General features: G+C 51.8%; 3 non-coding genes across 3 annotated transcripts; all 3 read left to right on the top strand.

The window, feature by feature from the left end:
• Nucleotides 1–4,159: 4,159 nt before the first annotated feature.
• LOC114234493 (small nucleolar RNA SNORA71) lies at nucleotides 4,160–4,292 on the top strand. Its single transcript, XR_003620703.2, has one exon. It is a non-coding gene; the product is annotated as a small nucleolar RNA SNORA71 (small nucleolar RNA).
• Nucleotides 4,293–5,389: 1,097 nt separating this feature from the next.
• On the top strand, nucleotides 5,390–5,522 carry LOC114234492 (small nucleolar RNA SNORA71). Its single transcript, XR_003620702.1, has one exon. It is a non-coding gene; the product is annotated as a small nucleolar RNA SNORA71 (small nucleolar RNA).
• Nucleotides 5,523–7,067: 1,545 nt separating this feature from the next.
• Nucleotides 7,068–7,195, top strand: LOC114234494 (small nucleolar RNA SNORA71). The gene has a single exon (XR_003620704.2). It is a non-coding gene; the product is annotated as a small nucleolar RNA SNORA71 (small nucleolar RNA).
• Nucleotides 7,196–11,397: the final 4,202 nt, after the last annotated feature.

Raw genomic sequence — 11,397 nt, 5'->3', positions numbered from 1 at the left:
CTATCAGTTGCCTCTTGTACTAGTCTGACTGGGGATCTAACCCACAACCTAAGTATGTACTCCGACCGGGAAACGAACCTACAACATTGTAGTATACAGGCCAATGTTCCAGCCAACTGAGTCACCCAGCCAGGGCAGAAACCCAAGGTCTTCAGAGTGGAAGAGCTGATGTGGTCAGCTAGCATGGTGAAAGATAATGAGCCAAAGTCGTGTATCATTATCCTGGAATACCCAAGTATTCAGGCAAGAAAGTTAACAATTCTCAAGCCAGGAAAGTGTAAGTAATTAGCCACAACTATCTCAGTTATTTAGTTAGCAAGGAAGGTCCAAAGTCATTGTTCAAGGAAGCCCAAGTTAATTAATCATCCAGATTCATTAGTTAAGAAGGCTGTTTTCAAGGGTCATCCACCATGGATAGAAGGAAATTCCAATCTCACTGCTGAGGTTATCAGTCTTTATCTAGGACTTCATTCCCCAGGGCACATCCCTGCCAGTTTTTGAAGGAAGAGGACCACAACTTCTCATGCCTGTCCACATGGCAGAGGCTGCCTAAGTCGTTTATATCATTATTGGCCCACATTGGTCCCCTCTTCAAAACCAGTGGCCTTTAATGAACCAGAAGCAAAAGTAGAGAGAGAGAGGTTGTGGGGGTCAGAGGACCCAAGTAGGGGACTCGGGGAGAAGGAGGTGCTGAGACCCTGGTGGAAAGACCCTCTGTCTCATCTCAGTCTATCAGAGCATCCAGAGAGGGCTTGGGGCTGTTGGAGACTCCAAAACAGGCCAAGATCCAGGGCATGAGGCAGCTCAGGGAGAGCCCGACCTGCCTGAGAAGCCCCAGGGGGCTGCAATGGCCAAGGCTTCGACTAGGCCTCAGCTCCAACCTGCAGGAGCCTGAGCCTATTGCCTCCGAAAGATGCAGTAACAGAGGAGCAGAAAGAAGGCCAGGAGGAGGATGGACAGGTACAGCAAGATCTCCAGCATGGTGATCATTCTCAGCGTGGGGGTGGAGCCTGGAGCTCCGGCAGGCCTCACAGGGCCAGTTGCTGACTTCCAGCCTTGACCCTGGGCATCAACTCCTTGGAACAATCTGCCCAGCCAACGGTTTCATTTTCCTCCAAGGAAAGGGGCTCTCTCAGCTATTGTGAGGTCACAAATTCTAGACTGGTGGAATGTTGGCCTCAGAGTTACAGCCCAATCCATTATTAATGCAACCAGTATGTTGAAAACAGGACTCCTCGTATGTAATCATAATTTTATTTGTGTGTTTTTTTGTGTTTTGTTTTGTGTTGTTGTTTTTTTTGTGTGTGTGTGTGTGTGTGTGTGTGTGTGTGTGTTTTTGTTGTTGTTGGTTTGTTTGTTTTTGCCAGCCTCTTAGACTTTCTAAGTAGAAGTATCTTTCTCCTGTCCCTAGAGAAATATCCGGCAGGTCTCATAGCTTTTCTGACCATTCTTAGGTAGCAAGTCTTATAATCACTAAAAATAAGGAACACAGTTTCCATTCAATTATTTTAAATGTCAAGTCTGGCCCACTAGACTTTTCAAACTCAGCACACTTGCTCTGCCCCATAAGTAATCCCAGGGGGCCCTCACAGTGACAGAAGCCCTCAGCTTTCTCAGAAGTACTAAAGTATTGCAACTACCATGCCTTCTCCATGTTCTCTGTGGTATGCTCTTGATATGAGTCATTTCACTGAATTTTCACAGCAACACTATGAGGGGGGAGCTCTGATTCTGCCCATCTTTCAGAAAAGGAAAACGAAGGCTAGGCGGAGAAGTTAGGTCAAGTAGCCAAGGTCGCACAGAGAGGAAGAGCAAGAGCAGGAGGCAGGAGAGGGCAGCAGGCTGAGTGGCCACAAGTGTGTGTACCTGACCCTTTTGTCCAGTGTCCTCACAGCCACAGCATGTCCCTCCCCATCACAGAGACACACCCCCCCCCCACCCAATTTTCTCACAGTCTTAGAATCCCAGCAACTTCTCCCAGAACACTGAATGTGGAGTGTTCGCATGCTCAGAGACCCTCATTTTCTCTCGGTTGCATACATCTGGATTGTGTGGACCTAGTGAGCGCCAGGAATCTGTCTGTGGGCCAAGGGTGCGCTGTTTTACACTTCAGAATGTGGGCTGAGTTAGTGGCAGGGTTGCCCGGGGTCTGAGGGGTACACCTGGCTTGGGATACAGGCAGTGCTAGAGCTTGTGAGATTCAGGAGCCACGAGTCCCCTCCCAGGCCTGTGTCTAGTGTGATGTTGGGAGCACAGGACCTCTGCCTTCTCTGCCACTATGCATATCTGATCAGGACCCTCACATGCAAATCTGATCAAGGATTCTTTTCCCATTTAATTTTAGGATGAGATTCAGTAAAGCACCTGCATACCCCTCTAGGCTTCCTCACATTCCAGTCTCAGACAACATTTTAGACTGGTGATGGCCAAATAAATACATGGACAGAATTCACTCATTTGTTCAACTGTGCCAGCCACTAAACCAGGTGCTATGAATACAGTGGTCACTCAAATTCCTATTGCCCAAATTAAACACAGTGAACAAACGAGATCCTGCTAATAAAAGTTCCTCACGTGGAAGAGTGATCATTTCTACATATTAATGACAAATCAGTGACCAAGGAACATCTTCAGAACAAATAGAATGTTTTTTCTCTAATTCCAGACTGCGTTGGGAAAATTATCCCAAACCCTCCAGAGTCAGAATTTGAACTCCGCTCCACCAGGGGGCGCTGGAACCACTTTCGCGGGCTCTGTCCGGGGAGGCGCCGCTCTGGGCCGCAGCCCGCGCCGCAGCCTCGTTTCCGCCGGCGCCGAGCATCCGGAGGAAGGTCCTGGTCGCGTGGGTGCCGTCGGCAGTCGACCCACGCCATCTCCCGAAATCCTCAGACATCCACGCCGTCCCGCAGTGTCGGCTCTCTCTCCGCCGCTGTCCCGACCGTTGGTCGCGGCACCCAGGTGAGTCCACTGCGGAGAGCGATGGGCGCGTGGTCTGCGCCTCCCAATATTGGGAAACTGAGGCCGGAGGTCAGCTCCGAGGCTGGGCCCGGCTCCCACTTCGGTGCCCGTGTCTTCCGCCGGGTGTGGATCTCTCTCCGGGTTCGTGCCCTGGGGAAAAGGGCGTCAGGGCGGCCGCGCCCTCTGCCCACGCTGCCTCGGAGCCGGCCGGGCGGCCGATCCCCGTCCTCACCCGCCCGGGGCGGGGGGAGGCCTGTGCCCGCTGACGGCCAGAAACGGGGCCTGAGGGATGACAAAGCCCCAGATTTCCTCTGCCCCGGCATTTAACCTCCCAGAGCCACTCGTCCGTTGCCTGCACGGTGTGCCTGTGACCGTAATTCTTTCCCTTTAATAACTCTAGAGGGAAGTGTTGAACCTCCATTGACCGACGCGTTGGCTGAGCATTAAATTCAGGGATGCTCCCAGGGCCCCGGAGCCTGGAGTCCTCCCGCTGCTCTGCACGAAAGCCTTCCCCTTGCTCTTCCCGGCCCAGGCCGCACGTCTCTGGCTCTTGGAGGCAGATGACAGCTCTCCCTCGGACGGCCTTTGGGGCTCTGCACCAGCCAGCGCCCCGTCTCTCCAGGGCCCTGATGGCACTGCCTGATGCGCCCGCACTGTGGCCGGAGGGTGAGGCCCCCGGGTAAGTGCTGCTGCCCCTGAGCCCCTTGAACCCCGGGCTTGTTGCCTTCCGGCCCCACCGCCGGGGGGGGGGGGGGGTCCTGGAGTTCACCTGGGCTCCGGGAACTGTCTTGCAAAGCACTTGTGCCCAAGGGGCCTGGTGGAGTAGATGGGGCTGGGTTTGGGGGTTCAGATCCTGACTCAGCCCCTCCTTCCCTGTGAAACTTGGGTTAAGTTTCTTCTTCTTCTTTCTTTTTTTTTAATCTTATTGATTTCAGAGAGGAAAGGAGAGAGAGAGAGAGAGACATCAATGATAATGGGCTGCCTCCTGCACTCCCCACTGGGGATGGAGCCTGCACCGTGGGCGTGGGCGTGACCCGGATTTGAGTGACCGATGTCCAGTCACTGAGCAAGCCTGTCGGGTCCTGTGGACCCTTCTGATGAGGGGAGATGGACTCTACATGGAGTGATGATGGTGCTCAGGATCCTGGGCTGGGCTCTTTACATGGGCTCCTCGTTCTGGCTCACACTCGGCCTTTCCTGCCCCTGCATTCGAAAGTGATGGTGGGCTGCCCGCGCCCTGGTCATTGATAGTGCAGGGAGAGCAGCTGCTGGAAGCATTTCCCCGCGTTTGGAGGGTGCACCCCATCCCTTGCAAACCCTGGAGCTTTCACACACCACCACCCTCCCGCCGCCTTGTAGAGGCCGCCAGGCCCCTGGTGTCTGGTTTGTTGAGTCTGTGAGGCCTTAACAGAGGAGAATGAGAGGGGGTGCTGCCTCGGGCGATGCCTGGGTTGCTTGTGGCCGTAGCTGTGTCTTCTGGCTCTGGTCTGCAGTTTCACCAGCTCTGTGTCCTTTCCTCTGCCTGAGTTGGAAGTGAGTAAGGGTGCCCGTGGCCTGTAGTGCAGGCAAAGGGAAAGTTGTAAGGGTTTCCTCATATTCAGAGGACCCACTCTTGCCCCTTCCTGAGGGGACAGCCTTAGGTGAGTGGCAGTGACGGAGCATGAAGTAGACTGAGGTTCAAGGGAGACAGGCTGTCATTGCATTCATATCCATATCCTAACACTTGGATTCCCCAAGTGGCTTTCTGTTGAGCATGACGGTTTTCTGGACATATAAGCAGTGCCAAGTGGCCTATCACATGCTGGCTTCTTGTCCCCTGCAGGAGTGTCATGTGACCGCTGTCCCATGAATGAGAAATGTCCTCGGAGATCCTGGATTATGAGATCCCAGGTAAGTGATGTTCTGTCTGGTTCTCTAGAGCACAAGTTCTGTGCAGGCTAATAGGCCAGAGGTGTGGGGCGAGGAGAGCACAGTGAAGGCTGCTCCCCAGTGTTCCCAGGTTTGACCCCTGGGGCCAGCAGGCACAGGTCCCGGCCCTCTTCTGAGAGCCGCTGGTGAAGGCTCCGGTGATGTTGAGAGGAAACAGTGTGTTGAGGGCTGCGTTTTAGAGCCAAGCCTGGGTTTATGTCGTGACCAGCGGTGCGCTCTGTGAGCCTGAGTGGGAATGCTGTCAGGTGTTCAGTGTTGGTGCCAACTCACGCCCAGTCTTTTGGAACTCAAGGATTCTCAGTATACCTACTGTTAGTCTTCCCTTCAACTCTGAGCTCTTGGCAGGGACTTGGTAAGTAATCTCTGAAAATGAGATGTGGCTTCTGTAATCCTCGGTTCTAATCTGGTCATTGACCTGTGTGCTGGTCCATTCTCACTTCAGCCATTTCTCAGGCTACTGCCAGTGGCCTCCCTTCTGGCCTCACTCACTGCCCTTTTCTGCCCCTGCATTCGAAAGTGATCGTGGGCTGCCTGTGCCCTGGTCATTGATAGTGCAGGGAGAGGAACTGCGAAAGCTTTTCCCCGTGTTTGGAGGGTCCACCCATGTCCCTTCCAAACCCTGACGCTTTCGGACATGTCTTCCCACCAGTTTGTGTTACTTCCTGGTACCTGGTGCCTCCCCATCACATGCACCCCTTCCCACATCCTCAAACCCACCTCTTAGCGCTAATCACGCCTGGAAAGTGTTGGCTTGTTTATCGTGTCCCCATGCTGCGATCTTGAGGGCAGAGCCTCAGTCTTGTTTTGCATTGTGCTCAGGGGCTGACATACAGCACCTGGACAGAAACAAAGCAAAAGAACAAAATGAGGCTCATCCCATTGTGGGTGGTTAGGGGAACAAAACCGTTGAACAATGTCCTGGACTGAGACATTCCCTCCCCCGTCCGCCCACCCACTGGAAAAGTGTTCTCTATTGAAAGATAGACTTCTTGTGGTCTACCTTTCGTCTTGCCGTGGACAGGGCCCATGGCCCATCAGGGGTGGTTTTCCCTCTTCCCTTAGATTACAGGGAAGGGACTTGAGTAGTAATAGAGCTGGGCCAAGCACAGTACAGTTGAGGATAAATATGTAAGCAGCTCTTAAACTAGATGGTAGACATGGGGCCTTCTCCTACCCAGTACCCTTCCAGTTCCTGCTAGTCACTGCCAGTCAGCCATGACACCCTCCCTAAAACTTGGGCTCGGCATCCTTTCAACATAGACTTGTTAGCAACAAATTGATCACAGTTGGCACACAGGATAACACGGATGTTACTCCTGATCACAGACCCCTTCCTAGAGTTAAGTTGTTCTTGTTCCTGGGACAGCAGTGTGGCCATTCGGGTACTCATAGTAACAGCCCACATTTGGTGGGTGCTCTAATCTGCCAGCTACTGTGCCGTGTTCTCTGTGCCCCCGGGGCCTGCTACGAGTGCCCATTCATGGCTTGTCTCTTGCAGGTGGGTCTGCGGGTGCAGGGGTGCCATGGGAGATGGCAGTCATCTTCATGTCAGTCTCCTTATCAGCCGGGCGCTAGACCATGGGGTCCTGAGGTAAGTTTTTTAGACCATTTTCTGGAATTTTGTTACTTTACATCTGTAAAGTCACATGCCTATTCCCTGGGACTTGGGTGGAAATGTGAGGGGAAGGGAGGTGAAGGGGGCATCCGTGAGTTCACAGCTGTGTTTCTGCTCTGGGCGGTCCTTCACATGCCTACAGGAGAGGGGCCTCTAGGAACCTGCTGGGGTCAGGGGCTCCCTGGGGCATCGCCCTTCCTGGTGCTGGAGTGTCAGCAGGCTGCTGTGACGGAAAGCATGTGGGTTTAGACACCAGAGACTCTGGTCCCACCTCTGAACCTATCCAGCGGTGACCTAGTCTCCTCTCTACTTCTTCATCTGAAAAATCAAAGCTGGGGTAGCAGAGAAGGTTTCTCACTTTTTTACGTGGTGGTGTCATGACCACATGATCCTGATCTTTCCCAACCCAAAAGCACTTCTAATTTTTTATGCCGGTAATGTCTAGGTTCCGGCAGAGATTTCAGGGGGTCTTTGCAGGGCGCGGCAGAAGCTGTTGGGGTTCTGCTCGGCTGGGCCGCTTGCCTGTCTCAGCCATGCCCCTGGCACCAGCCTCCCGCCCTCACCGTCCTTTTCTGCTCCTGGTCGTGGGCACTGTGCCCTGGCCATTGATGGTGCGGGAGAGGATTGCTGAAAGGAGTTTCCCCGTGTTTGAAGGGCCCAGCTGTCCCCTCCAAACCCTGGAACTTCCACACACTAGCCGTTTCCTCCTGCCATTCTCTCCTTCTGGCCCCATGTGATACAGTGACGGGGCGACCCCCTGACTTGTGGGCTTCACTCTGTCTTTTCAAGTTAAGGATCCACTTCTCAGAAACCAGTCCGTGTGGTTACATGTGTGCCTCACAGTGGAGTAAATTCAGATAGTGCTGAAGGGCATGCATGATTCATGGGTTCTGCTTTATAAATTTATAGGAGTGTAGGATAATCCATAATGATACGTTATTCAAGACGGCCAGTGGTGTTTGGGTGTTTTTGCTCCTTGACTCTTGAGCACAACTATATTGCTTCTCCAGGAGCCGTCGGTAATATCAAATTAATGGAGGAAAAAAATAAAGTTGGGGGCCAAGTGTAGTGGCAAAGAGGGGTTCTATCAATTCTGAGTCAGTTTGTATTGTCACAGTCTACCGGAAAATTGAGGCGTTTTCTTGTCAGTCACGGAGGAGAGTCGAGCACATTGACTATTACTCTCCTTTCACTGATATTTAACGTGTGCTTTTGTGGTTTCTCTTGAAAAGGATGACCCTGGTTTTACTAGAGAAGACATTTCCGGCCTGTGGATCTTTGGAGTCTGTATTTGTAGACTCGAACTGTGGCTTGCTTTCTGGTTCATGTTGGAATGGTGTGTTGCTGACTGGACACCCAGACATGGAGTCCGCCATTCTTCTGCCTCTTGTCCGTGCAGCTGTGTTCTGTAGGAGGCAGGAACCTGTGGCTGCCTTCTCTCTGCAGACTCAGAAGATGCAGCATGGTGCCCCTGAAAGGCATGTCCTCGCTGAGGTGAGTTGGAGGTGAGGTCAAGGTATTCTTCTCATTGGTCCCCACTTTTGGTCTGAGGACTCCTGTCTGGTTCCCAGGTGCTCTTCCGTTGACATTCATGTCTCGTCTTTGAGGATGGGATGCAGTTTGCCATGCTTTTTGCCCTATGTCTCATGATGCTGTGAAGGTAGTGGGAATAATACATGTGAGCCACCTGGTACAGGCAGCCATCTGATAAACGTGAGATTTCCCAACCTGCCCTCTGCCCTTTTGCTTGTCCTGTCGCACAGCCTGGTTACCAGGCCTGGGGCTCCTCAGTCATGTTGGAGGATTTATGGACAGTGGTGACCATTTTGAAAAGACAGTTTATCACCACCCCCACCCCCACCTGGTAATTCATACCTCTGAGTGTAGCAACCTGTGGATTGAGTTGGGGCTCGCTTATGTAATGTGTTCAGGCTTTGATGCTGTTTTCTCATTTAGCTTTCAGTGGGTCTGGCAGTCTTTTTTTTTTTTATGTTTTTATTGGTTTTTATTGATTTGAGAGAGAAACCTCCATCGGTTGCCACACACACTGGACTGGTGACCTTTCAGTGCATGGGACGATGCTCACCCAATTGGGCTACACTGGCCAGGGCAGGGCCCGGCAGTCTTTTTTTTTTTTTTAATATATTTTATTGATTTTTACAGAGAGGAAGGGAGAGGGATAGAGAGTTAGAAACATTGATGGGCGAGAAACGTCAATCAGCTGCCTCCTGCACACTTCCTACTGGGGATGTGCCCGCAACCAAGGTACATGCCCTTGACCGGAATCGAACCTGGGACCTTTCAGTCCACAGGCCGACGCTCTAGCCACTGAGCCAAACCAGTTAGGGCATGGCAGTCTTGATCTTCAAAGATCTGGGCACCTAACAAGTCTTGCTGGAGGCTTATCTTTTATTTGCCTTTTTTGGCTGGGTCATACAAAGTGGGTCTTTGTAGAATAGGATGACTCCTGCTGGGCCTGTGACAGGCTAGGCAGATAAATAGTGACAAAACGATGTGAGAGCCGCTGAAGATGGTGGTCTATTCCCTTGGTCAGGATGCAGTGGGACCTGTGTCAAAGCCCCTGACAGTGAGGGCTGAGCTGTCTCTCCTCTTGAGGGTTACTTTTATCTGGGTCAGTTGTCCTGATCATGAACCATTTGAGAGAGAACCATTTCCTATAAAAAGTGGGCTTTTAAGATGGTTTCCTTTATTGCCCTTTTCGTTCAGGTGATACCTCGTTTGGTGAGCATAAACTGGGAGCTTGGTGATGTTGCTTGGGGAGAAGAGGGCACTGGAGACTAAATGCTTGTATGCTTCCTGTCCTAGGCCAGCCTTCGATCAGAGACTGTTGAAGAAAGTCCCAAGGCCATGAATCAGTGACCCTCAGGATGATTTGGGAACTGTTTCCTGATATTTCTCACCAAAGTGAGTTAATGCCAAGGGCTGGGAACCGATAGCTAGAGGATAAGCTGTTTTGTGTTTATGCAGATGCGAGCTCCAAACCACTGGACTCACCTTTCCTTTCTTTTAGATTCTCTTGGTGGTGTTTGTGGAGACTAGAGGGGCAGAGAATTGACAAGGAGGTCCCCACATGAAGCCTCACCACAGCTCTCCCCGCTGCCCGCTCAGAGCATCACGGACAACTTCACTCTGCACAAGAGATCAGAGGGAAGCTTGGGGTCCACTTCAACCAGCAGCACCCTTAGAGGGCCAGCCCCGTGTCCCTCGGCCATGCCCAGAATGACCTTAGTAACCAAGAATTTTTCCCTTGAATTTGTAGCTGCTCATCACTTTCCTCACCACCCATTTAATAAACCTTACCAACGTGCTTTGTCTGCCTTTTAAATCAGCGTCAAGCCATGTGCCAGCAAGACTGGGCCTGGAGAAAGTGGGTCACGGGCCAGATCGCGTTTTCAGTCCTGGAGTGTTCTCACTCTCCTGAGGCTTGGCACGTGGGTTGTTGTTTAAAGTGTTCAGTTCGGACTAGGAGGTGGTAGTTGGTTCAGATTTAGGAGCCATGACAGTTGAGGTGTTGAGGAGCAGTCAGGCCAAGGCTTTGGAAGGGTGGCTGGTGACGGAGTAGACTAGAGAGACAGATGCTGATTTGAGAGAAAGTGGGGTGTCCTGGAGTTCTGGGGGTTGGCTCAAAAAGCTGCCTGCTGTGTGACCAACTGTCCAAGTTTGCCTGGGATTGAGGGGTTTCCCAGAACGAGGGACTTGAATTGCTAAAACGAGGTAAGTCCCAGGCAAACGGACGAGTTGGTCAACTTATCTGGAGTATAAAATACAGGGGGTCAGCTTGAGAGGACAGGTCACTGTGTGAAGGTGGGAGCAGGGTGAATGGAGCAGCTGCTGTTGAACCCTGGTGTCCTCAGGGTCAGGCTTTTTGGAGATCTTGGTTTAAAATCAAAAACTGCCACAATGAGGATGTGCATGCATGAATTTTTAATCCCATTTTACAGATAGAGCGGTCTGTCTACATGAGGATGTCCCAAAGGCCATGATGTCCCCTTTCTGCATTTGAAATAGAAACATTGGCTGGGCTGAGCAGAATTCAGGCTGTCTAGCCTGCCCGAGTTTGGCACCTTGATGGCCTCTACTGCAGGGGCAGGCATTCTTCATGGCTGACATGTTCCACTCTGTCCCCAAGCTGCTGTTTCTGCCTTCCCCTTCTCTTTAACGCCTACCCAAGGCCCTGGCTGGGCCTGTGTTACTCAGTGGTTAGATATAGGCCCACACACCAAAAGGTTGAGGGTCTGATTCCCAGTCAAGGGCATATATCTGGGTTGCAGGTTCTATCCCTGGCCCTGTTCCAGTCACATGTGGGAGGCAACCAATTGATGTGTCTCTCTCACATTGGTGTTTCTATACCTACCCCCCTCCACTCTAAAAATAATGGAAAAATCCTCAGGTGAGGATAACAAAAAAGACCTACCCAAGGACTATCCTTGGACCCATTTTAGTCACTGGTTGTAGCTGCCTGAAAAGATGCCAAGAAAAGGAATCTGGGTCCACTTAAAAGTTGCGACTGGTAATGTCTGCTGCTGTGGGGACACCAGGCACGTCCTGTCAGATACCAGGTCATTTTCCTGCTTCTGTGGGAAGCAGGAGCCACCCGTGGTCATCAGGGCCTGAGGAAATGAGGAGAGCATTACAGCCAAGGGGAGCCAGGAACCAGGCGGAATGTCGAGGAGGTAGGTCACCGCCTGGGAGCTGCAGGGTACCAGAGGCTGGTGCAGCAGCTGGTGGGAGGTTCCAGAGCAGAATCGAGAGCCAGGAGTATGAAGAGATGGACAGATTGAAAGTTCATTTTAAAAAGGCAATTAATGAGCCAGACACGATGTTAGAAATGGTGTGATGGTGAATAAAGACAGTTTGTGCCTTCAAGGAACTCA

This window comes from Eptesicus fuscus, chromosome 12, assembly GCF_027574615.1.
Source record: "Eptesicus fuscus isolate TK198812 chromosome 12, DD_ASM_mEF_20220401, whole genome shotgun sequence".
NCBI lineage: Eukaryota > Metazoa > Chordata > Mammalia > Chiroptera > Vespertilionidae > Eptesicus > Eptesicus fuscus.
The sequence above is the reverse complement of the archived record's forward strand: the minus strand, read 5'-3'. Positions and strand labels throughout refer to the sequence as shown.